Source organism: Artibeus jamaicensis, unplaced genomic scaffold (genome assembly GCF_021234435.1).
Source record: "Artibeus jamaicensis isolate MK-2021 breed Jamaican fruit bat unplaced genomic scaffold, CSHL_Jam_final contig_497, whole genome shotgun sequence".
Classification (NCBI taxonomy): domain Eukaryota; kingdom Metazoa; phylum Chordata; class Mammalia; order Chiroptera; family Phyllostomidae; genus Artibeus; species Artibeus jamaicensis.
Window position 1 is genome coordinate 6138488 of NW_026521863.1, and position 27856 is coordinate 6166343.

General features: G+C 44.5%; 1 protein-coding gene across 3 annotated transcripts in view; it reads right to left on the reverse strand.

The window, feature by feature from the left end:
* TULP4 (TUB like protein 4) overlaps positions 1 to 23284 on the reverse strand; it is a 205876-nt gene extending 182592 nt beyond the window's left edge. For 2 of the 3 annotated variants that reach the window (XM_037126219.2, XM_053668691.1), the window contains exon 1: positions 23191 to 23284. The gene's annotated coding sequence lies outside the window, so the exon portion shown is untranslated. Of the gene's footprint in view, positions 1 to 22331; positions 22636 to 23190 lie in introns of all 3 variants that reach the window. The other variant, XM_037126218.2, reaches the window with a different exon arrangement.
* Between the last annotated feature and the right edge of the window lie 4572 nt (positions 23285 to 27856).

Genomic DNA, 27856 nt, shown 5'->3' on the forward strand with positions numbered 1-27856 from the left:
TTCTCTTATCACTCAGTTTGCTTAGGTTTTCTGTCTGATGTGCTGCCATGCCAAACTGGATGTAGGATCTTTGTGGGCAAAAGTCACACACACCTTTCATGCCATCTCTGTGTTCACAGACATGCCAATGATTCATATGGATGGAACAGGAACAGAGATAACAATTCTTCCCCGGAATGACCACTAGGTCTTATGAAAATTGCAGTTTTCATGGGTAATCGGCATTGCCCAGGTTTCATTCTCACAGATGTGTATAATCTGTTATCGGCCCACAGACTCTCCTAGAATGTGGTTTTGAGATCAGTTCAACTACTGGAGCGTCAATCATTTCCAACAACATACACCACCGCACTAGGCTCTCTCACTGAGGCGGCACTCTGATGGGTGATGTAAGAATTCTTTAGAAGGCACTTCCTCACTAAATGAAAAGCATGTTGTTTATTTTTAAGGCATTTTATTACACATACCTATATTCTCTTCATCCAAAAAATTCAACCTAAACTCTAAGTAAACAGCAAACAGAACTGAACATCAGTATTTGTAAAATCCATTCAAAATAAGGACAAAAAAGTAGTATGACTGTGTTCTATATCTTCATTTTAATAGCCCAAAATTAGACTATAAATATTTATATTGGTATATAAATACAGTGGAGTATTATTTAGCCTTAAAAAGAAGAAAGTTCTGATATGTGCTGTAACATGTGCTAAACTTGCAGACATCATGTGAAATGAAGTAAGTTAAACACCAAAGGACAAATACTGTGTGATTTCACTTATATGGGGTCCTGGAGTCGCCAAACACAGAGACACAAAGTAGAAGGGTGGTTGCCAAGAGCTGGATTTGGGGGCGGGGCTGAGGTGGGAAATTATTATTTAACAGGTCCGTATTTCCAGTCCGCGAAGACGACGAAAGCTCTGGAGAGGGGCGGTGGTAATGTTTTGCACAACAATGTGAATGTTCTTAATGACACATGCACTGTACACTTTAAAATGGTTAAAATCGTAAACTTTGTTCTATATATTTTACCACTGTAAAAAATATAATTATGAAGACCATATAGAAACATAAAAATTCATATGCTATGTTAAATTTCAAAAAGCATATACAGGTGTTTATAATCTTGATTATAACTATGTAAAAATGTATGTAAGAAAAGAATACAAAAGAATGCTTTAGTTAAGTATTCTTTCTGAAGTATTTCTTAATTCTTTATTACTTAAGTAATAAAATTTCTTAAGTAAATAAAATACTTAAATTATTTCTTTACTTAAGTTCTAATAATGGTGGAAACTACAGGTGGATTTCCTCTACTTTACAAATAGACTGTAATATTTTGCTATTTTTTATGCTTAAATTTATTAGAAAATAAAAAATTGATGCACTAGGTATAACACCAAAAGAGCAAAGGTAAGGCAACCACAAAGCTCCCTTACTTATTACTACTTTCTCCATTCATATAATACTAAATTTGGGCTCAATCCTAACCTAAAACCTGGTGGGGAGTTCTGGGTTCCCAGAGGATTCAACTTTAATCAAATTAACAGTTTTCCTCTTATATTCATTCTCGAAATTTAAGAAGCAAACTCACTTGAGCCAAAACTTTCTATCCACCTAATTTCCTTCTTAGTCATTGTGTTTAAGCTACCTCAATTCTTTTGTGGGAGGGGCTGAGCCCTAAAGTAAGTAAATTTATCATCAAATAAAATGTCTTTTTAAAGGGCTGGTGGATAAAGTAAGGTGGAAAATGAATCTGACCAGGCACCACAAGCTGGGCCCCGGTCGGCCCCAGTTGGCCCCAGTCAGCCCCGCCAGGTAACAGCCGGGAGACCACAAACGGTGCACAGCTTCTCCCAAACTCAGTTTCCCGTCTGTAAACGGTGACTTTTTGCTCCATCCTTTTTCACCTTTATCAACAAATAAAGGTCCAAAGCGACATTTATAAAAAGGCTCTTAAGAATGTAACATGCTTTATAAGCAAGCTAAAGGTGGTGTCCTATCAAATTTACAATATTAGATTTTTTCTGTGTTGTCACGAGGGACCACATGAAACCTTTTTTCTGTTTTTACATTATTATTTCTGATGTCATTTTGAAGGCACTGGGTTCCCCCATCCTGGGAGCTCCTTGGCTCTGCCTTTTTAATGAGAAGTACGGTCAAGACAGCCTATTTAAGACATGACATTTCCGGGCATCCCTCATGGCACGGAGGAAGAGGCCCACGTAAGGACAGACAGGCCGTGTGGGATAAAGGGTTCCCCACAACCCGCATGCAGCACTCCCAATTTTCAAGGCACAGAAGGGCTCTTTCTGTGCTATCTTAGAATACCACTTGGATCCTATGCCTTCTAAAGCAGTAATGAAGTTTCAACCCTTTGGAAAGTAGGAAATTTAGCAGAGGGGCATGTGAGAGAGCCTTCCATTGGCCTGTGAGAGTGTCTTCCATCGTAGCAGCGTTTACTCAGGTGCTCGTGTGAATCCCCTCAGCTCCACATAATCCACATGTTCTGAGGAGGAAAAACAGTTTGAACTGTAATTTTCAACACATTAATAAATCAGATGGGTACTAAACCACCTTTATGATATGTGCAAATAAAGTAGATGCTGCACATCTGAAAAGACGCCAAACCAAGAAATTCATAAATTCCAGAATGGCACTAATACCTAGAGTTATCAGACCACTCTTTTGTCACCATGCGCTAAGCGAAACTTTCGCATCTCCTTGGAGATACGAGCCTGTGCATACAGGCTCCCAATTCACACGAGGAGTTCAATCTTCACTGACTTTCAATTCACAGAGGGTTCTCAGATTCATATGGGGCGTGGGTATGTGACCACACAACTAAAAGAGGAATAGCTCCTTTTCATTTCCTAAGAAATCAGTGCAGCGTGTGATCTGCCGATGAACTGGTGACCCAGACGAGACCATGACAGCAGGAAGGACAATCCACTGCTACTTTTTGATCTAAGTGAATGCGATGCAGGAAGATTCAAATTTACAAAGTTCCATTAGTGGATTTTAGAGGAACATTTATAAAAGGATTCCTTCTAATAAGAGGAATCCCATGCATTTAAATCATTTCATTAAAAATATACTTTTTATACTTGAGTTTTTAAGAATGTATCTCCCACATCAAGTTACTGTATTTAATAAAACTTTGGTGACAATTTCTCTGAGTTCAAACAATGCTGATATGAAAATAGGCTACCACTTATTTTACAGAAAAAGATTTAATTTTTTAAAAGTTCCCCAATTTGTTCAGCAGGTTCACCTCCTCAACCTACTTGGCAGTGGTGGCGGTAGAGTTGTGTTTTGATTTAGTTTGGGGCTTTACTGTTTTGCTTTGGACTCATTTCTAATGCAAAGCTTAGTTGCTTTCATAACCGGGCGCTCCTTTCATGATTGTTAACCTCACACCTTTGTGACCTTGGGGCACAGATGTCCTAACTGCTCCCAGCCTCCCCACACTTGCCATAGGAGTCACCACTTTCTAAGACCACTCATCACTTCTTCCCAGAAATCCAGAATTTTCTGGAATACAGAAGAGTGTCTCTCAAGACACTTGGGTGGTACCATTAAAAAAGGGAGAGGGCATTGGTAGCCATGTCTGCCTCAGGGGCAGAGGAGTTGCGGAGACAGGTCTGTGCCGAGGGAAGCTGAGATGGGGAAAGAGGGAGGAAGGAGCTTTCCAGGCCTGTCCATATAGCGTCCCAGTCTCTATTTCCCTGCGCAGCTTTCAGCAGACAGCCCAGAATTCTCCCAATAAATACGATCCTAATTAACAGAAGGCTTTACAGTCTTTTCTGCTGACTCTTTTGAAAGAGGCAAGATAGAAAGCTACGGGTAGACTGAACCCAGCAGGGGCTGCATGCAAGCCAGAGGAGGCGAGTGATACCTCAGAACCCACTTCTGTGGCCAAGGCTGAACAGGGTAACTCCAAACTCACACATCCTCACCAGGCCACCACGGGTCAACTCCTCTAGTTGACCTACCTAATAATGCTAGGTTAAGGGGAAGTGAGCTGTTCTCTGTTCCGCACCCTGACTTTAAAGTATTATTCAGAAGAGACAGTGCAATTTTCGGATACCATCAAAACTCTGTGTGTTTGGAGAGCAGAGCTTCCCAGGTCCAAGAGCAGCAAACCAAACTCAGAGAAATGAGGGCACAGCACCTCCACTTCACCTCATCAACTCCCACAGGGAAAGAAAGTGAACTTGAGCTTAAAACTGAAAGGGACATCACATTAGACAGAGCATGCTGATGGTATTTTTATGTTTTAGTACACAGAAGGAAGCATCCGCTGTTTTTAAGTCCACACCAATATAGAGAAAATCAGTAGATCACATCAGAAAGCCTCCAACCAAAGTTACAAGTAAGTCAGTAGAAACAAAAGTTTCATAGTAGATTTCCTACGCCGTTATTTTTCCCCTGTGGTTAGCCTTCCACAGGCACAGGTTTAGCATCCATGAATTCAACCAAACAAAGATTCAAAATATTTCTTTTTTAAAGTCAGAAGAGTTCCAAAAAGCAAAACTTGCCCTGGCTGGTGGGACTCAGTTGGTTGGAGTGTCATCCCGTACACTGAAAGGTCGCAGATTCAACTCCCTGTCAGGGCACATGCGTGCCTAGGCTGAGGGTTTAGTCTCTGGTCAGGGCACGCATGGGCGAGGCAACCAATTGATATTTCTCTCTCACACCAGTGTTTCTCTCTCTCTTCTCCCTCTTCCCCTCTCTCTAAAAGCAATGAAAAACAATGCCCTCTGGTGAGAATTTAAAAAAAATAAAAATAAAAAACCAAAAAGCAAAACTTGAATCTGCACACTACGAGCACTAGGATCGATCACAAATGAAGGGACTGCAGGCACACCCTGCTGCAGCCCGTATACAAACATCATTTACACGCAAACACCACAGCACTTTATATGAGCATCTGTGGGTTTTGGTGCCCGCGGGGTCCCTGGAGCCAGTCCCCTGAGGGCTAAAGGGGCAGCTGTATGTAAAAGTACTCGGCTGAACACCACCATGATGGCCACTGAACTTTACGCTTTGTGAATGATTAAAATGATAATTTTTGTGTATTTTACCATTTTTAAAAAGTGACACATTAAAAGGGTCAGAGAGGCAGACTGGATCTCCTCAGCAGCAAGCACTGTGCACGATGCTACATCTGACAGTCATAACAAGGTGGCCTGTGGCCATGGGCAACTTAGTGCAGAACTGGGGCTGACTTGGGTGGGCAGAAAAGAGCTGTGCTTCTTTTGGGGGTGGGGTGGGGACTGTTGAACCCGAGCAGCTGTCTGTTGAAATTAGTAATAATGAAAACACTCCACACAGTCGATTTCCCCCTGCCTCCCAGTACCTGATCAGCATGGTCTTAACATTACTAATTCCTAAGTATTTCAACATAAACTCCTCCAAAGTCACTGCTGGTTTCCTATCAGCCATAAGCAGATGGCAACCCAGAAGAGTCCTGTTCCCATCATGCTAACTTGGTGGGAGGCTCACCTGCCGCCACCTGAAACACAAATCCCTCCCACCTGTACACAGAAGGCTCCCAAACACAACTAAAATCCTGCCCAGATGCCCACTGATCAGCATCCTTGAAAGCGTGGGGGAAAATTCTCATTACAACTCCACTAATTAATAAACATAGAGAGGGACTACATCACATCCTGATATAATTACAGGAGCACTGAACTTCCACTGCAGTTCCACTCTATGGTTCAAGTAGGTTCCCCGCCGGATGACACTGGGATGTAATCCAGTTTTCTAATATATCCATATGCATCAGAATCAGAGCACATCTTACTATATCAAACCTGGAGAAAAAACCTTTGGAGATGCTAAAAGTTCAATTTCAGACATATTATTACATCCTCAAAATTTTATTTACAATTAAGCCATCCATCCTGTTTTGATATACCTAACATAGATTCCCTGCTATAATTTTTAACCTAAATAATCAAACATTAAGAGAATGACTTCACAAATTCACCAAAGTTAGAAAACATCAAAGGTGTGTATACACACATACACACACTGGCAAGAAGAATCTATATTGTTGACTTCATCAGATTCTAAGCAGAAATGCTTCTCTGTGCTTTCTGAGTGCACCTGCTAATCACCAGGACCTTAATCACTGACGGCACCTTGCCTGCTCAGCAAATTAAACTTGATTCTAGAATGCTAAGCCAAGGTTTTCTTTTAGAAGGGGCAGCTTAACTATAGCTCACTGTCCTCCTGCCACACCCAGTACTGAAACCTTCAATGGCCCTTGCAGTAAAGAACTACTCTTTAGTAGTTCTTGCAATAAAGAACAAAATCCTTAAATATGGGATTGGGAGGCCCAGCATGAAAAGGGATCTCCCTCACCAAGCTTCCACATTTTCTCCGCAGAGCCATCTCTGACCCCTCTGACTAGATGAAATTCTACCTTTATACCCAGTACTTCTTCATGGCAAACACCTTGGCCTTGGTTTTTTCATAAAATAAAAAATGTGTGCTTGACATAAATGGCACATGTAGGAAAAAGCTTGGTAAACTAAGTGTTCTACATTTGAAAGGAATATTACTTGCAATGAAAAGTTACATGCCACCAAGAAAAACTCTGGGGGAAAAAAGACTGACTCCTGCTTATAGACACGTCTACCATAAAAATTCTATTTCTGACTTACTTGTGACTGGGTTGGAGGCTCTCCAATATGCTCTACCAATTCTCCCCATTAGCTGGTATGGAGTATAACGGATCTACAGAAATTGCCTTACAGATCTGTAGAATGCAAAGCCAGAGTCCTCTCCTCTGCTCCTTCACTGAGTGACCTCTCCAGGCATGCACATCACTCCTACTCTCACTGCTTTTCACTTGGGGATGGGCGGGGGAGGGGGGCGCAAGCATCCATGGCAGAAAAGGTTAAGAAAGCAGACAGATTTGAATGCACAAGTAGAAGCTACCATTTACCCAGGAGAAAGCCTAGCCCAACTCACACAGCAGTGTGAGTCGTGAAGCCTGTAGATAGTGCAGCGGCAACTAAAAGGCCTTCCCGCTTTTGTCATTTTTTATCGGGCAGTATAGGCATGAAGCTACCAACATGGCTATCGTTCTACCTAACTTCCTGCCTGGCCTCCAAACTCTTAATTCTGTTGATCTGTCTCCACCTAAAGCAAGGGTAGAGATGGGCAAACAAGCCGCAGAGTTTCAAACCTATCGAAACAATAAGACATGCGCTTACACATGCCCACCACACTTCCTTCTCATCAGATACAATGCACTTCATCTAGGCAATAAAGTTGGAAGAGTGGCTCTGGAGGGTGAAAATAGTGATACTCTGGGGTTTACTTTGATGTGAGCTTCCTCACAGTGAGGAAGCCTCTTTCTTCAAGATTTAAACTCAACAACATATCCTGACATCCCACTCTGGCCCAGGCCAAAGAAGAATGTGGTGACAGTGCCAGAGCAAAGACATCTCAGGAGTCACACAGCATGGGAGGTGGAGGCAGCAAATGACAGTCTGGACAGGTTCCACGTGGTCCCGCACACGCAGAACCGTTCCACCACCGAGACAGATCCTAGGGGCAGATATGTCTCATAAGACCAATGTAACTGATAAGGAAATTATGGAGAATAATTTCCATATCAATTACATACTATAAACTGTCACACCCTACACAAATGCAGTGTTTTAAGCACAGCTAATCTACAGACCATATTGCTATTAGTGGTTTGGCCTCTTTAAATCCACCCCACTTAATGCAGTTTGGCACTCTAGGAAAAGGAGACCAGTGGAAAAACTGGTGAAATCTTAATGAAGTCCAGAGTTTAGTTAAGAACAATGCACCAATGTTAATTTCTTAAAGATTTCATTTATTTATTTTTAGAGAGAGGAGAAGGGAGGGAGAGAGAAATGGAAACATCGATGTGAGAGAGAAACATCAATCAACTCGCACATGCCCCGACTGGGGACTGGCCTGCAACCCAAGCCCTGATCAGGAATCAAACCACAACCTTCCAATTTGCAGGATGATGACAAACCAAATGAGCCACACCGGCCAGGGCACTAATGTTAATTTCTTAAGGTTTGACTAGCATTCTATAGTTACATAGGATGTTAACTTTAGGGAAAACTGGATGAAGGGTATATGGAAACACTCTGTACTATGTTGTACTTTTTCTGTAAATCGAAAATTATTCCAAAATAAAAAGTTCATTTTGAAAAGTTTAAAAACCTATGTGCTTAAAAGAGGAGAGGAAGAGTGGGGAAGGGAGGGAAGAGGTAGGGGTAGCAGGAAAGAGGAGGGAGTGGGGGAGAGGAAAAGAGAACAGAAAAAAAAGGAATAAAAGGGAAAAATATCTACAGGAAGACTTTCTAAGCAAACCATCAAAGTAGAAACTATGAAAAAATGGATACATTTGACTACATAGAAAACCTAGACTTTTATTTATCAACATATATCTCGAGCAGAGTTAGAGTTGACAGGCAACCAACAAACTGGGAAAATATTTGTAACATACACACAAGAAAAAGAGTTAATATCCATAACATAGTATAATTTCATTAAGGGGGTGGAGGCTACATGCCTAGGTGCTGCATCTGCTACAACTGCTTCCACACATTTCAAATCTAAGACAGGTCCAAACTCAAATTCAGAGTCTCCTTGAACGTGGTTTCCCCTCCCACTGACTTCCCCTAGCCTGGGAGCTCTGTTAGAGGAAGCAGATCTTCAAGGAGGCCTTCCCCAGAAGTAACTCATTTCTGTTTGTCTGACCACTGTTTAACCAAAGTCTCCTTTCTAGAGAGAATCCAAACTCTTCTCCTCTTTATGAGTCCAGTATGTCAAGCTTACCTGCCCGGTGCCCACAATAGTGAAAATAAATCAAACCACAACCAGAAGTGGGAGTCCTAAGAAAAGACTAAGGTGTGCAAAGACCTTGCATATCAAACTAGACTCAAATTTCTCCACCAGTCAATCAGATAAACAGAAAAAAAGATGCAGAAAAGCATTCACCACAGATAGGGAGTCACGTCCCACATGAAGCCTCTTTTACCTGGATTTCTAGAGACTCACCTATTCAAAGAAAAAGTGTCTTTTACATAAAATACAGTTACATCGAACTCAGTTAGTAGTTTATATTAGAACCAACTTACCTTAGTAATATTTTGGTTTTTGTTATTTTTGTTATTTTTGAATTTAGTACGGAACCAGAGAATTTTAAGAGAGAATATACTCTATTCAAGAGGTCTCCATATTCTAATAGTTTATATGAAGAAAGAGTTGGAATCATATTAAGAATTAATGTTAGACCCTGGCTGGTGGGGCTCACTTGGTTGGAGCGCCCTACTCCAACCTACTCCTTTTGTCCTACTGTAAGCCAAATGGTCGCAGGTTTGATTCCTGGTCAGGGCATATGCCTAGGTTGCAGGTTCAGTCCCCATGGGGGTGCATGAGAAAGGTAAACAATCCAAATTTCTCTTTTCGCATCCATGTTTCTCTACCTCTCTCTCTCCTTTTCCTTCTTTCTAAAATCAATAAGCATGTCCTTAGGTGAGGATTGAAAAAAAAAGAGAGAGAAAGTTAGTATTAGTTATATTACCATGTTAAAAATTAAGCAGAAAATTATAAATCTCATGTGACACTGAAAAGCCACACATAAACGATAGAGGCTAAGAAACAAATATTTTTCACAGAGAATATTGTGACCATGATTAAAACCTTGAGACTAAAAATTCAGTAGTTGAAAGTTTGCATCCTAGTTTATTTATTATCTTCTTCCAGAAAATTAAGCAGATTTCTATTGCCTTACTTGCCTGGAGTTTCCTATGCTACAATATAGTTCAGTTTTCAAAGTAACATTACGTGGGAACAGATAAAGACAAAATGAAGAAAAAAGGAATTAAACCAAATCTTAACTTCTAGAAGCTCGTTCATGATTTAATTTGTGAATGAGTCCAGACTCCCCAGTACGCCTCCTTCTCCAGACAACTGGGGTCCACTTTACCTCTTAAAAAAACCAAAAGAGGATCAACTCACACCAATTCTGCTAGTCATTAACAATCTAGTAAAAGATTCCACAATAACTGACTGAAATTAAAAGGTTGAAGTAACTGGCTTAAACCTCCAGAGATTGTCACCTCCAGAGATTACTGGTACCTTTCACGTTACAATGCTCACCCTGTTTCCCACAAAAAGTTATGGCTGTCGTAACAGACCAACTCCCCAAAGCCAAGCACATGCCCATCTTTCTGTGTCATGTGAAAGAGAAAGAACTTCACCATCCGAACACAGGCATAGGACAGCCAAGGAGATTCCATGTCTATGACCTTAGTCAGCCAAAGAGGCCACAATTATTTGCAGAACACAGAAAGCGAAGACAGGGAAGACCCTGATATCCCACGGCTCTCTGAATTAAACATGATGCGTCATATCTGAACCATCGGTCACCCTTGAGTCTTCTCTACTGATTTACAATGTACAATAAATTCATAGAAGGCTGATTTCAAAGCACCTTATAAACACTATTTCTTCTATTACCTAGTTCTGTAAAGAGAAACAGTTTCAGCCTAGGAGGGACTTAAAATGGTACTTAATGCTTTTTTTTTACCACGTCTTACACATAAATACACATAAGATACAAATCCAATTCACTATACTGTACCACAGATTTTTTCAAAACATGAAGTTTAACTTTTCAAAAGTATAAATAAATCTATACCATATAGTAATATAATCATACTGTTTGTCAATGGCAAAGGCAAAATGGCAAATGACAAAAAAGGTTTGGTAGTAATTAGTGAAAATTAAAGGTTGACACAATTATATAAAATTGAATCATGGCAATTTTCTGTGGACTTCACATATCAGCACTTTACTCTCCACTGATAACAGAGTCCTGGCTGCTGAAGCCAGGAGAATGGTGAGGAGGAGGGAGACACAAGAGCAAACACAAACAGGATGCCATACAGCCAAAAAGGTCGGGAACTGATGCTCTAAGAAGCTCCAATGGGCAGATTCCGGGTAGCGTCCCAACCCTACGCTACCTAATTCATTCCCTGGTTCCTCCGAAGCAAAGCTGGGCACAGAGATGGCAGTCCGTGTGCCACCTGCATTCCACTTCTGCCACAGTAGCCAAAACTACTGCTATTGAAATAACACAAGAAAACTGTTAGCTTTCCACCTTTTGCTAGAGTTGTATTTTATTCCAAGTAGTTTAAATATTACAGAATTTATTTCATTATTCAGGTATCAAAACTAATTCAGAAAAGTTAACTTTTTACACAGGAAACACAAAACTGAGTTTCTCATTTCATGAGAAAAGATGAAAGGAACAAAAGAAGGTTTAAACTACTGGCAAGCACTAGAAAATACGACCTGAGTGTTAACCATATTCACCCACCTGCTATCCCCACAACACATGCTACTCAAACTCCTTTCACTTGGATTATTTAAAGCTAAGGATAACTTTTTGAAGGTATTATTCTCTAACCTGACAAATGTTAACACACAGTTAAAACTTTCTGATTATTTAACAATTTGAAACACAACTCTGCCCACCTAATATGTCAGCTCTGGCTGACCAGGGTTTACACACACAGTATAAACTAACTTCTTACAATGCATGTTTTGGTATTCTAACCAATGGAGTTGAATTTGTTCATCAGGTTTTGTAGCTAAGAGGATTGTCTGAAACTTAAGAAACTGATCATGATCTTAACACAACCCTGTAGAGTCTCAGCATATGGTCACATCACTACTGATCAACTTTTTACTATATTAGAATTGTCCCAGTACTAACAGTTCAGCCTATAGCTCATCAAGGACCTCTGAAACTACTATTTATTACAGTGATCAATTAACGCCATGTGTTTTCCCTAGGGTGGTGACATACACTTTTAATAGCCAAAAGTGACGGAGGGAGTCTGCAGGGAGACAATAACATGGAAGAAGGGTTCTAGAAGGGTTTTCTACACATGACTCCTGATTCTCCTTGCCAGAGGCTGAAAATCACACACACACAAATCAGAAGTAACTGCCTCATAGTTAAACTAATTTTCCTTTTGTTTCACAAGAAACTGGTGAAAGCAGTCAGTAGGATGAGAAAATTATGAACCTAGTAAAGTCTGTCTATAACATTTAAGTGGAACTTGAAAACTGAGCAACAATTTCTGAAAGCAGGTATAAAAGTGCCAACCAGTAACTAGCTGGGTGACAGCTGAAACTTAAAAGTAAAGGCTGAGACTTCTGTCATAAAAACTACTAATGAAAAAGCCCAACTTTTTAGCCCTAACCAGACACGAACAGCTCTGACACACTAACTTTATACTGACGGAAAGTGTCCAAGTATTAAGACTGCCAGAAGAGGACTAGCAGAAATGACCGCAACAACATAATACCTTGTATCACGCAGTTCTAAATTCTTTCACATCTATCAAGGTCTAAAATGAGTCTTTAAATTTTAAAAAGTGAGAAATTAGTATCTTAAATTACAGTGTGTTACCTTTCTCAAAGCTCTTTCACATCAATTTGACTCTAATTGTGCTTTTAATTAAAATAATAACAGCAAGAAAGATATTCCAGTAAGTCTACATTCTCTGCACAGCACCTCTGCACACCTCCAGAATAATTGTCCACACTGCACAGCCTACTACACCACTGCTAGTGGAAGTTCTCATACATGCTACTTTTCAATTCTATTCTTAAAATACTCTTTCTCTCAAGGGTGGATATCCTTGACACTACACAAGGACAAGACTTACATTTCTATTTACTGACATCAGAGAAATATATATGATTCTGAATTAACCATATTTAAAAATACATAATTAAAAAATCTATGAACATTACAAAATTTTAATTTTGACCCATCATTTTCTAAAAAGCAAGAAACCAAATAGTGGACCCACTGGTATAGGTCCTAAAAGCAATGTTAAAAGAAAAAGAATGTACAAAATTTATCAGAGTTTACAGTAATTTATGGAGATATGGCAATTAATTCAACATTTCTGAGCAAAGAATTTATTTAATTTTAACTGAGCATGTTGTGGGGTCCACAGCCACACCACCCCTAGTGGGCCCCATTCGTCTGAACATGTAGTGGGCCATCTACTTCTACTCCCTTTAAAAAGACAAAGCCAGCCCCATTCGCTATGGCGGCCCCATTTGTCCAGCAGACCTGAGACCTGGTTAAACATGACTGACATTTGACTCTTCTGAGCTTGTCCCCAGGACTGGAAATGACTGGAAGAACAGAACCAACCACTCCCTACAGCCACAGGCAGAAGATAACATCGGAACAAACTGCACTAAGTTTACAACATTCCAGCAGCCCAGGGGCCACACAACGGCAACCCCCCCCTTTTAATCCAATTATAATGCAACTAAAGCTCAAAGCCCCCACCCCCTAAAACCTGGTCCACACCATGCCCCTCTCCTTTCTTGGAGAGTGGGTAAGATCTTTACTCTCTCCATTTTCTTTTCTTTGTGAATTCTTTCACGGCCCATGTCACTGACTCCTTAACATGTCAGTGACTCATACAAGGACCTTCTCTATTTCTCCCTCTCCTCTAACCTCTTGAGACTGGTGACTAGGGGAGCAATGGGCAGCGGAAACTCAACCTGGTGAACCCCCTACCCCTATGTCTGTGAGGTTCCCAGAGAGGACTCTGCAGACAGCCTCCCCCTCCTCACCCATCTTCTCAGCTGGAGGTCAGGTAAGTTTCTCTGAATATCAGGACGAAAACATCCTATCAGGAGTGACAGCTCATCCCCTCATCTGACTGTAGTAAACCCCCAGCCCAGGGTCTATTAGGTACTAGGTCTATTATTCTTGCAGGGTTCAGCTGGGAAGGACGCCTCCAACCATCCCCCTGGGGGATGGGTCTGCGCTCTGGGCCCAGGCTCACTTGGTTCTGAGGCGGAACCTGGTGTTCAGTCTTCCCTCAGCCTCAAGGACACTCAACTTGGGCGGCAGACCTCTAGGTCATTTGAGTTGGGGATGCCCTTCTCAAACATTCCCCTGCCCCAACTCTCAGTTGTTCTCATCCCTAAGATATCCTTTCCTTTTCTTTCTTGTAGCTCTCAGCACAGGCGATACTCAATCAACGCTATCCAAGGACTATGCATTGAGTTGTCCACTTAAGAACTTGAAGGCTCTGGGACTTACCAACCTCAAGCCCAAGCGATTGATTTTCTGTTGCAACACAGCCTGGCCTCCACACAAACTGGGTGACCAGGAAGTCTGGCCCATGAATGGATCACTTAACTATAATACTATCCACCACCTCGAGCATTACTGTCGTTGCCCTGAGAAATGATATGAGGTTCCTTATGTTCAGGAATTTTTCAAACTCTCTCGCCATCCTGATCTCTGCACTTCTGTCCCACAGTCTTCCTTACACCTATTTCCCTTCTACCTCCATCTTCCCAAGATTCGGACCATCTCCCCAAGATTCAGCCCATCCCCCCATCTTCACACTTTCTCCTCCATATTCCCCATCACATGACTCTTTAGCCGCCCTTCCATCTCCTCTCCCTACTTCCCCTCGGACCTCTCTCCCTGGCCCCCTTAAGACCGGGTTTCTCCCAGCCATACCTGTTCAGACTGTCTCTTTCAGGAACCTCCAAAGCCTGTGAGGCTGCTGAATCAGAGGGTATTATTCAGGTCCAGGTTCCCTTTTCAGTGTCAGACCTCTCCCAAAATGAGGTTAGACTTGGCAGCTTTTTGGCAAACCCAGCAAAGTTTACAAAGGAGTTTGAATATCTCACTCATTCCTGTGACCTCTCCTGGAGAGACATTCATATTATCTTTCCTACATGTACCAATTTGGCAGAGAGAGGCCACATCTGGGCCAAGACATAGGAGTATGGGAACAACCTAAATCAGAAACAGCCTAATACTTGTACCCCACCAGCACCACAACCATCCCTGACCAGGACCCCAGGTGGACAACCAAACTAACTTCCCAACCATAGTAAATGGGATCACACGCACTCCTGCCTCATAAAGGGAATGAATCAGCTACTACTACATCTGTTAACTACAACAAGGTGAAGGGAATCACTCAAGGTCCAGATGAGAACCCTGCTCTTTTCCTCTCTAGGTTTTTGGAGGCTTTTTGCCTCTATACTAACCTAGACCTCAATTCTAGGGAGGGCAAGACTATCCTAGCAATGTACTGCATCTCCCAGTCAGCCCCAGACATTCAGCACCAACTCCAAAAGCTGGAAGAGGGCCCTCAAACCCCACAGCCAGAGCTAGCTGATGTGGCCTTCAAAGCCTTTAGCAATCACGATGAGGACAGACAAGAGAAGAAAAGGGAAAGAGGTCAACATTGATCCCAGGAGCAAAAAAAAAAAAAAAGGTTTTCCAAATGTCAGCCTCAGCAATTAAGGGGCTTTATAGGAAGGAACCCCTGACGCAGTAGCAAGGACAGCCATCAATGGCACCAGGGCCTGAACTGCTTCAACTGAGAACAAAAGGGTCACTGGAGCAAAGCAGCAACCACCAGGACATGCTCATTTTGCAAAAAGTTGGGGCCCGGAAGAAGGACTGCCCTCTGCTCAAAGGGGGAGATGGAACTCCCTTCTGGAACCAGCAGGCACTCCTAGGGGGGCTCTCTCCATACCCTCGGCCCTCCTGGTTCTCCTGCAGACGTGGACTGACCACCCCAGGCGGGCTCCACTCTGCACCACCGAAATGGCCAACAATGGGTAACTCAGTTGCAGGAAAGCTAACCAATTTCTTAATTGATACCAGAGCTATTCACTCTGCTCTCCCTGAGTTTTTGGGCCCTTTGTCTCCCTCTCCTATCTCCAAAACAGGGGTATAGGGAAGGCCTCAGGCCACCCTACAAACCCTCAGCCTCTGCCCTCTGGGAGATCTGGTCTTTGCTCACTCATTCTTAGCAATTCCCACTTGTCTCATCCCTCCTCCCCTCAGAAGAGATTAATGACTAAACTAGGTATTCAGATTCTTCTACACCCTCAGGCTTCTTTCTCAGAACTGTTGAGAACTTCCTCAGCCCTGTCTCCCTCCTGAACTCCATCCGCCCTGAGGTTATAAATAGGAGTGTCTGGAACACCAACATTCCTGAGCGGGTACATCACATACAGCCCATCACTATCCACGTGAAAGGTCCCACACGCTTTCCTTGCTGCTCACAATACCCAATTAAGCTAGAAACCCTCAAGGGACTTAAACCCCTCATTACTATGTCTCTCAAATCAGGTTTATGAAGACCCGCCAACTGTCCTCACAACACTCCTAGTCCCCCCATCGGGAAACCAGAGAGCGCCCATCGACTAGTACAGGACCTCAGAGTCCACTCCCAAAATGACGGTGTTGGCTGAAACCCCACTATTCTTTCCCTCAACTGGGCCTTCAATTCCTCTTCTACCCCAGCTCATACTGCATGCCTACCCCCACTGGCGGAAGGACCCCAGCTACCACCTGTTAGGGGAGAGGGCACTGAGGCAGCCAGTGAAAAAATTACCCAAGCCCAACTTCAACATCATGATTGATATTGGCCTAAACTCAAAAAACTACACCTGCTTCTTCCGTGAGGATAAGGCCTATCCCTGACTACTAATTGGACAGGCACTTCTACTCTGGCTTATATTACTCCCAAACTTACCCCTGTCACTGACAATATACCTCTACCCTTATACTCTCAACCCACAAGAGTCAAAAGGGGGCCTTAGCCCTGGCTGGTGTAGCTCAGTGGATTGAGCATGGGCCTGTGAACCAGAGGATCGAGGTTAGATTCCCAGTCAGGGCACATGCCTGGGTTGCAGGCCAGTTCCCAGCAGGGGACGCACAAGAGGCAACCATACATTGATATTTCTCTCCTTCTATTAAAAAAAAAAAGGGGGAGGGGGCTTAGCTCTACTCATCATAATCTGCATTCTAGCTGGAGTAGGAACTGGCCTCAGAGGCCTTTTAAACTCCATTTTCATGGCCCAGTGACTATCCTTAGCAGTAACTCAACAAATAATTGACGTAGCCATCCAAATTAACACCCTACAAGAACAAATCACTTCCCTAGCAGGAGTAATCCTATAGAACATGCGAGCCCTACACTTAGTGAGTAATCCTACAGAATAAGAGAGCCCTAGACTTACTAATGGCTAACTAGGGAGGGACCTGTGCTGTGCTTAAATGACCAATTTGGAAAAATACAAAATAATCTACAAAATATCATCGACAAAAACCAACAAATTCTATAAAAAAGGAACCACAGGAGGATTTAACTCATGGGATTTTAAAACCAACATCTGGCTCTGGTTGTCCTGGCTGACTCCTTTCCTAAGTCCTACTGCAGCTCTTCTCTTCATTGTTGCTCGACCAGCCATGTTTCCTAAGATAGCTCACGTCTTTCATCCAACAAAGTGCCCAAGCTCTCGGAGACTCATTTTGCAAATGAGCCTGTCTACAGCTCTTGCCTTTTGGGCTATGCAATTCCACCCTCTCCCTCTTAACAACCCATACCTGGATTCACAGGCAGGGCCAACTCTATGTCCACAATCCGCAGGAAGTAGTTACAGAAAAAGAGCACTTCATCCCTACTCCCCAGAACCAGAACCAGAACCAGAACCAGACGAGGTCATTAAGAATAAGTTCATCTTAAAACCAGAAGGAGGAATGAAAGGACAAAGCCAGCCCTATTAGCTGTCGTGGCACCATTTGCCTAGCAGGCTTTTGACCTGGTTAAACATGACTGACATTTGACTCTTCTGAGCTTGTCCCCAGGACTGGAAATGACTGGAAGAACAGAACCAACCACTCCCTACAGCCACAGGCAGAAGATAACATCGGAACAAACTGCACTAAGTTTACAACGTTCCAGTAGCCCAGGGGCCACACAACGGCAACCCCCCCTTTTTAATCCAATTATAATCAAATGAAAGCTCAAAGCCCCACCCCTCAAGGCTGGCGTATCTTTCCAAACCAAGCCCCTCTCCTTTCTTGGAGAGTGGACGAAATCTTTATTCTCTCCATTTTCTTTTCTTTCTGAATTCTTTCACAGCCCCTGTCACCGACCACCTTAACATCCTTGTCTTCCCTTTTTTAGTTAAAAGCACCTCCAGCTCTCTTTGAGACTCCTTCTCCATTTCTCATGGTATTTGTAGGACTGTCAGTTGAAAGCAATTCTACACACACACGACAAAAGGTGGGCAAATTATCCAAACTAAGGCATTCATACTCTTTCTCCAGGAAAACTGCATCTTTTGACCTGAGAATGAGACCGTGACAACTGAAAAAGACTTTACATTAGATGATTCCTAAAGCCTAGAGCCTTGAAGGCCTGGTTCTTGGCCACCACAGCCTAGTGTTCAGCATCTGCAATGTCTATGTTATACATAAGTGCTGTGCCCTATGCCTACCACTCTGTAACCTCCCTTTTTCACTCAATAATATATCATGGGTATCCTTCCACACTGGTTAATATAGACTCGTATCATTACTTTCAATGGCTGCATACAATGAAAGTACCATAACCTAATTATTCAGTTCCTTACTTAAGGTTATTTACTACATAATAGTACGTACTATTGCAGATAGTTCTTTACTATATACATATCTTTTTGTTAACTTTTCCTATTATTCTTTTAGGATAAACTCCTAAATGAGGACTTGCTGAGTTAAAAGGCTATGCAAATTTTACATTCTGATACATAATAGCAGCTATGTAAAATGAGGCATTAATTTACACCTCTACTGAGACTGAAAGTACATACTTCCCTCCATCTTCACCAGACCTAGGAATTACTATCATCCTTATTAACACTGCAAACTGGGAAGTGCCCAAATATTAAGGTTACTGAGAGAAGGATTACCAAAAGTAATCAACAATATAATACTTTGTTACATTTTATCAAATTGTTTCACAACTAGCAATGTCTAAATGGAGTCTAAATTATATTACCAATATAATATTTGAAAAATATTTTATCTTCTTTGGCTTGGGCTGCTATAACAAATACCACAGAACTGAAATGGCTTCAACAACAGAAATTAATTTCTCACAATTCTGGAGGCTGAGAAGTTCAAGATTAAGATGCCAACATGTAGGTTTCATTCTGAGGCCTCTCCTCTTAGCTTGAAGGCAGCTGCCATTTGGCTCTGTGTTCCTACAACCTCTTCTTTGTATATGACCTGTGGGGAGGGAAAGCAGGGGGGAGGGGACAAAAGCTCTCTGCTGTCTTTTCTTATAAGGCCACTAACCTTATCCCCATCATGAAGGCTCCACGCTCATGACCTGACCTGACCCTAATTACCTCCCAAAGGGATTAAGCTTCAATGTTTGAATTTGGAGAAGACACATCAGATCTGTAACAAATGGTACCCATTTTTGCTTTTAATTTCATTTCTTTAATTACTAGTGAAATTGACTATTTTAATATGTTTATTGGTAATTTATTTTTCCTTTTTTTTCCTCTTAATAAATTGGTCTGTTCTGACTCTAAATCTGAACAGGAATGGTATGAGATGTCTGAAACATATAGCAAACAAAAAGCAAGGAAGCTACCACAGGTTACTAGAGGACTTGAAGCCAACCTGACTAAGCCTATCTGCCCAAAGATTGGGCAATTAGAGCACCCAAAGGATAATAACTGAAAGGACTGAAACATCACATACACTAATAAAGGAGTTCATAAAGATACACACACACAAAAAGAAAAAAAACCTCATCCATCACCACAGGAGGATGCTAGGAGTTGACTTATGATTTGGGGAAGTAGTGAACCCAGGGAAATAATCAGACATCATTCCCACCCTTCCTATACAATCTGTATTACCTCAGGGTAAGTCCCATATACTCTCCCACACAGCGAACATATCACCATTATAGTAACAGCTGAGAAACAAAAAACATCATCTGCATGAGCCACATATTTCATATGTACCATATGCCACTATCCACACGGAAGGGGATGATGGGACCCAATAAGGACATAACAGACGTATTAATTTTATCCCCAATGGGTCCTATATTTTAAAAGGGACTATGCATTAACTAATAACTAATTTGTTTTCCTGTTTGAATTTAACAAAGATATCTGTAATTTGCAGTGAGAGCTCCTAGCATCATGAGATTACCACAGTTGGGAATATTTAATATGTTAAAATGTAAAATGTTCATAAACAAAATACAGTATGCACATATAATGGCTTATTATTCAGCCTTAAAAGAAAATTCTGAAACATGACAACATGACAAAACCCTTAAGACATCAAACAATGAAAAATAAGCCAGTCACAAAAGGACAAACAGGGTAGAGTGCACTTCTATGAGGTCCCTAAACAGCCAAACTGCCAGAGAGAGAAGTAGGATGGTGGTTGGCAGGGGCTGGGAAAGGAAGGGATGGGGCAGTTACTGTTGAAGGGGTCTGAGTACAGAGTTTCAGTTCAGGAAGACTACAAACATCTGGAAGCAGATGGAGGCGGATGGTGGCAATTTATTTACATTGGACAGCAATGTAATAAATGCACTTAACGCCACTGAACTGTGGTTAACGCCACTGAACTGTGGTTAACGCCACAAAAGTGGTTAAGACAGCAAATTTTATGTCATGTATATACTTTATCATGAAAAAATTTAGTATGTTTAGTATACTAACATTTATGAACTAAGTTAATATTATGCTAGCCAAGTTAAAAGAAATTTGACATTTTACTGTACAGTCCCTGCAGTCTCACTAAGGGCAAATACGTAACTTCTGGTAATATTGAAACTACTTCACAGAATCCTAAATAGAAACCTATGCAATAACTAAATCAAAGCATTTTAATAAAAGTTTTGCCCAATCTTTAATGCATTTGATGAATCACATGCATAGTTGGACCATTCAATCCATGTTCAATCTTTCTTCATCCACACAAAGAATAGGAAACACTATGATGAATACTGTAAACACAGTAGCACAGATAAAAACAATGTCCTACCCTAGCCATGCACAAGACAGGCACTCAGTGAATGTTCCTGAATTCCAATATTCAGCGCATCTGCATTAAAACAAAAAAGAAAATCTGGTTGTCACCCTCTGTCCTATACGCCATCTAATGAGAGGGTTGAAATCAGCCTAAAAGGAAGGCTGCCCTCTCTACGAGTCTTTCCCTCACTTGGGGTCTCAGTACCAATGTCGATGGTTCAATGTTAAACAGGTTTCACGAACCAAATATCATTTTATGGGTTAAAAATTTTTTTTCTACCTAAGAGTTTTGGTGGGAAAAAGTGTGAATAACCAAACTGCCACTCTTATACTTTCATATGAAAACTAGAAAGTTCAATACGGTACACACATCTTTTCTAAATAAAAAATCATTGTTATAAAATATATAGTAGCAAACTCATTCTATTATTATGAGTCAGGCACAGAAAGCAATCCTGGCTTTCCACTCTGCTCCCATGTCTGACAGCTCCATTGTGTTAAAGTCTGTGCCCTATATGATCTCTCTAGTTCAGTAAGTTACATACTTCTAACCCTCGAGGTCAACAACACCCCCTCCCAGCACAGGAAAACTGCTACTTTCACAACCCTATGAGAGCATTTCAAATTCTTAAAGGAAATTCACATTCTCTAACAACTCTTTCATAAAAATTCAGCCTTTAAACTAAAAAACTAAACACTAGATGTGGCTACTACGATTCACTTACTTACTCGTTTTCCATGACAGTAAACTATAGAGAAATGAAGTGTGGATGCCTGAGATCCCACGAGTCTGAATGTGGCTCTCACACGATGTCGACATCGGCTTGCAAAGTGCCCCTCGAGACAGCCAGGCAGGGGGACCGCCGGGGCCGGGCTGGAGGCAAGGTGGTGGCTCTCCTCTGTGCAGGGTGCCCTGTCACTTAACTCCCGTGACAACCTCAACCCCAGCAGTCTGGCGCTGTGGGGCCTGGTGGTGAGCACTCTCCAGGGCCACAGCACCATTCCCAGGGGCCTTGCCGGCAAGAATCTAACTCTGACTACTGAGAAATGGAAACCCGAGACACAGAGAAAGAGGCGTGAGGAAAGGGACCCCCCCTTTCCCCAAAGAGGGGTATTTACATTCTTCAAAACCTTAGAAAGAAATTACTTTCCCTGTGCTTTCTAAAAATCCTGTCTATTGGGTATCCTTAAGTAAACCTGCGGAACTACTGCAAAACACCAAGAGGCAGAGTCCCCAAATAGAGAAATCCAGGAAACAGCTCCCAGCAAGGGGAGTTAATTGTCCCCGAGAAGCAAAGTGTTAGGAAACTTTCTGCTCACTGTGGCAATTTAGCAGGCAAGTCGCATCCACCCACAGTAGGACTGGGTCACCCTCATTTGCCTCCCCAAAGCTAGGTGGCCCTCACCTTTCCACCCTTGCAGTGCTCGGACGGGGCAAAATAGACTCCTCTTGCTGCTAGTTGCCCAAGCGGGTCCAACTTCAGACCCAGCACCATGCACTTTGCTGTGTATCGCAGGGGAAAGAGAGGAAGGGCTGCTTCTCTGGGCGGAATCCCCGTGATTTGCCAGACCAGGCAGCAGGAGCGCCAGTATTTCCAGGCAGCTGCCACGACAGGTGACCCGGCCGCTGTGCCGCTGTGCCGGCGCCCCGTTCACGCCGGGCATCACGGAGGTGGGCGGCAGGAAGGGGACGGAGGGAGACAGGGCGGCCTGGAGGACGACAAGGTGGGCACGGGCTGGAGGGAAATCCACTCCATCCAGACACTGGGGAGGAAGAGGAGGAGCACAGCCCCATCTCCCCGGGGAAACCGTTTTTAAGGGATTTTCTGGCTCTACAAGTAACAAAAAAAATGGCTTCAAGCCAAACGCCTCCTGATTTACACACACGCACACGCACACCAAGCTTCTCTTTCGTCCCATTTTCTGATACGCTGAAACAAAGGCGAAAACAGCTCAGCAGCGGGCAGCGCCGCCCGGAGCACGGGCATCCGCCACCCTCTCCCCACGCGCCATCCGGAGAGACCCCGAGACGGCCCGCCCGCCGCCCCCGGCCCGGCCTGGGGGCCCGGCCTGGGGCACCGCCCGCCGTGCTCCCGCCTAGCCCCCGCTGCGCCGGCAGAGGGGCCAGGCCGGGGCTCGGGTCCCCACGCCCGCCTGGAGGGGACAGGCGCTGGCCCGGCTCGGAGGGCACCCCGGGCAGCGATGGGCCCCCGCCGCCTCCCCGTACGGGAGGGCGATGGGGACAGCGGCCCCTGCCCGCCTCACCTCTGGGGGCCGTGCGGCGGCTCCGAGCTCGCGCCTCTCCGCCTCTCCGTCTGCTGCAGCCCCGCGCCGCCGCCGCTGCCGCCGCCTCCCCCCGCGTCTCCGGCGAGTCTCCGCCTCCCTCCACAGAGGCCGCTGTTGAGCTGGGCTGCGGGCCACGTGACCGCGCCACGTGACCCAGAGCGGTTGGCCCGCGCCTGACAGCGGCCTCGCGCCCTCACTCCGGGCTGCGAACGCCCACTGCCCCCCCCCCCCCACTCCGGCCTGGGGTCCCGGCCGGCCGCCACCTGCCCCCACGAGGGGAGCCCAACCCCACCGACCCGCCAACCGCCCCCGCGCACACGTGCGTCCACTGCGCAGCCCTGGCCCCTCACGGCCACTCCACAGCGCGGACCGCAGTGGGGACAACCTAACTAGCCCGGCCTGGCCCGCCCGCCGCACGGTCCGGCGCACGCGGCGGGGCCAGCACCGCGGGGTCGGGACTTAGTCGAGGCCGGAAGTGGCCTGCCACAGCCTCCACCAGACCTGCTCCGACCGCGAAGCCGCGCGTCTGCCCGTGGAGACGGTCGCCGGTCGCCGAAGGGTCCCCGGTGGTGGTGGTCGCAGCACCTCTCTTTTTGGTTGCTGTAGAGGAGGAGGGACCCTTCAGCGTCCTTCGAACGCTCACAGGGGACAGGCGCTCACGGCCCCCCACCCCCACCCCCATTACACGGAGGGCCCCGCACAGCAGGGGAAACTTTCCGCACAGCGTCCTTCGCGCTCGGCGGCGTGTGCTCACGAGACCCGTGCCCAGGGCCCGGCTCTCCGCATGGGTGCAGACCTTTCTGAAGACAGAAGGGCTCCCTCTCCTCCTTGGTTTGAGACACAAAATGCTCTACACCGCGCTCTTTGTAGGGGATCAGAACTTTTTCCTGTTTTGTCTAATGGCCACACCTCACATCAGCTTCAGTCGGAATAATTTCTGTGAATTTCTGGGGGTCGGAAAGCACCGAAAGTTAGACTGAGTCCTTAAATTCTGAAATTCCATGCCTAAGATTTCTCAAGTGTTGGCGAGCACTACCTAGATTTTTTAATTAAAAAAAAAAAACATGAGCCCTGGCTGGCGTGGCTCAGTGGATTGAGCGCGGGCCTGCGAACCAGAGTATCGCGGTTCGATTCCCAGTCAGGGCACGTGCCTGGGTTGCAGGCCAGTTCCCCACAGGGGACGCATGAGAGGCAACCATACATTGATATTTCTCTCCCATTCTTTCTCCTTCCCTCTCCCTCTCTCGAAAATAAATAAATAAAATAAAATAAAAAGAAAAAAATGAGTAAATTGTTAAAAAAAAAACATGACTTTTAACCTTGCGATAATTTGCCTCATGCATGTGTACACATAAATATAATGTATTTAATACAAGTATTGCTAGCAGCCTTATTTGATAACAATGACACCCCTAAAATTTTGAAACCTTTAAGAAAAAAGAGACAGGTCTTAGAGTGTCTTAAACATTAAAAAATAACTCTTACTTAAGTGTTTTGAGTATTATGCCTCAATGGAGAGCTCAGTATTATGCTAAATGTGGTAGAGGGGGAAGTGAGAAAAGCATCCCACCCACAACCCACGTATGTGCCCTGACCAGGATTTGAATCTGCGACCTTTCATTGCGCCTGCCACAACGGCGGCAGGACTCGGAAAAAACTTTATATCTGACCCTACTGTCAAACAGTAAAGAATTACTAAAAGGAATAAAGGTGAAGATATGCACTGGAAGAACTTTCTTGACTTAACAATCTGTGTAACAGTATAGAAATTATGTGACAAATATCATCATAATGCCACACAGGCGTTCTTCCTGATGCAAAATGAAAGTATTGACCTTGAAACCACTCTTCCCGGGACAGCACAGCTCTCCCTAAGGCCGTGTGTGTAAAGTCTCACACTCCAGCACAGGTGGGCACACAGGCAGCGAACTTCCAGCATGTCCACCACGGCCCTTGGGTTGAGTCCTGCCTCTGGGGTTTCCCACCGCGTCTGTGGTCGTGGGTATGGTCTTTGGAGCATCTGGTGTCTGCACTGAAATCTTGCTTCTGCCACTTGCCAGCAAGTGGCACCAAGAACAGGATGCTTTTTGAACCATACATTCTGCCTTTTTCAGTACCTCCCAGGGCTGTTGAAAGAACTAAATACTTCATGTAAGTACTTCGGGTAGTACCTGATAGATAATAGGTGCTCAGTCAAAGATAAAGGCTCAGGTTTCCGAAATGCCCACTACTGGCCAAACGCTGTGCCTTACTGGTTCTTGTTTTCCCTGGTCCTTCTGTTGCTGCGAATCTTGGTGGGTGCCCCCCAGCACTCATCTTACCCGCCACTGCCCTTTAGGGGTCTGTCCTTTCTCTGCCTTCCCAGGGCAAACACGGCCCCCTTAAGATGTTTTAACATTGGGGGGTGGGTTGGGATGGGAGTAAAAGACAGAAAACTGTACTTGAACAACAATTCAAATAAATTTTAAAAAATATTTTAATGTGAAGGCTCACTTATAGCAATTCATTAAATATGTTGTACATCTACATTTAAAGCTTTAAAAAAGTCTAATTGGGAAATGAAAACGATTGCCTCTCTTTTGGAGATCTGAGGCAGCTGGGAGCCATTAGGAAGGAGATTTGGCAATGGGGACCCTTCCACTGGCCTTTGAAATCCCACTCACCCAACAATTCTCATTTTGTTTTATTTAAGAGACTTTTAAATATTAGAAAACTTGGCAACACATTTGAAGAAATTAAACCAATCCATAATAATGGTTGAATAGTAATCACTAGAAGACAGTGTGTCTCATTCATGAATGGGCCTATTAACTGGAATTCCTTCAGCTCTAGGCTCAAGTTTGAAACAAACTTCTTACTACCCTGATCAAGATCCCAAAACTTCTGAGCGATGTGTGACCTTTCTTCAAAAACGACGCTATCGTCACGTCTGCCTTGACTTGCGTCAGGCAGTGAGCTCAGAGCTCACATTTGATCTGATAGGCATCGTGATAACAGTCTGACAGTTAGGTTGTGACAAATGTTCTATGCTCATGAACATCTTTGGCTGTGTGCCTGGGAAAAAGTACGGGCACAGGGTGGTGGTTGGGCACCACTGCGTGACTCGGGCTGGGCCGGAAGTCATCAGGCATCAGAAATCACAGCCTGGGCTGGTCTGCATAACCCCGTACCCCTTTCGTGTTACTCTAAGACGTCCAGATACTGAAGATCCAAACTCTTCTCTCAGGTCCTCTTGCCTGCCTTCCTGTCACTTAGCCTCCCTGTCCACCTCTCCTCTGCTTCCTGGCAGTGACATAATTCAGAGCCCAGTTTCTGCCAACTCAAGCCCCTCAGCCACCGAGATTTTCAGCACAGGGATCAGGAAACTGGACCCTGGGTATAGGAATGTGGAAGGTGTCCATGGCAAAGGAGCTAGAGCTTCTGGAGAATAAGATGCAAGCCTTTTGTCTTTCCGCAGATCCTGACAGCCAGCAATGCCAGTGCCAGCATAGGTCGCACTAGGAAAAGACAGCATTTGGGATGAGGAGGAATGGCCCGTGGCCCCCGTGCTCTGCACCCCAACCATTCCTCTCAGCTCAGCACACTACCGCAGTCGCATTCCAGGAAGGGTATTAATACGTGGCAGCGCAGCCTAGGAAGGGTGACCAGGATGGTGAGGACTCTGGAAGCTGTATCATGTTATACAGTTGTATAAGCAGCCACTAAAGACAACAGGAATGCTAAACCTGGAGAGAGACGCAGAAGAATAGGTGGGTGAATATGATCACGCGGGCATACTATTACTTCTTAATTATTGAGCTGCTTCTTTGGACCAAGCACTGCCCAAATCGAGAATCAGTATGGGAAGGGTTTGCTGGAAGGGGGTTTCCTGCAGATAGGAGAGAGCCTTGCAACAGGATGGTCCACCGGGGGAGTGGTAGCCTTGAGCCCACGTTTGCCTCTGCTTTGACTCTGGAGAACTGGGCCAGACACCCAGAGGGCAACAGCAGGGTCTTCCTCAGCCAACCGCATCTGCCCCCCACCCCACAGAGCGCCTCCAAAGCAGCAGTAAGGCCTATGCCCCCCATATGGGACGAGGAGTACTGCCCAGCTCACTCAGAAAGGAAGACAGGAAGTACCCACTCTGCTGTCTCAGGACCCTCACTTCAGAGACCTGCAGAGCAGAGCAGATGGACTCTGTGGCCTGCACCTGGGACTGGCCAGCACCTGGCCTCTAACAAAGAGAGTTTTTAGAGTCATCTCTTTCTCCCTCCTCACCTGCCCCCCATCCGGAGGAAGAGAAGAGGTGAGCAGGCTGCCGTACTTTGCCCCCAGGCACAGCTCCATCCCCCTTCCTCTGAATCTTTTCCTTGTCCACGTGGGCCCTCCAGGCAGCCCTTAGTTCCCACCGGACCCTGTCTGAGCAGGTAAATGTAGTTGGTACCATTTTTCTTTAAGCAGAGTAGCCAATGGCCTTCCTAAAGGGACTGCAGTAGCCTTAGTTCAACATCTATTAAAGCAGGTAGACACCATTGTCTCGGGTAAACTTTTCGTTTTTCCTGGCAATGTCCTGAGACCGCCTCACTGGTCTCTGGGAGGGGGAGGAACTCGTACAGGAGATCGATGACTCACCCTCAGGCCGACCAGCGGGCCCAGGGCTGGGAGA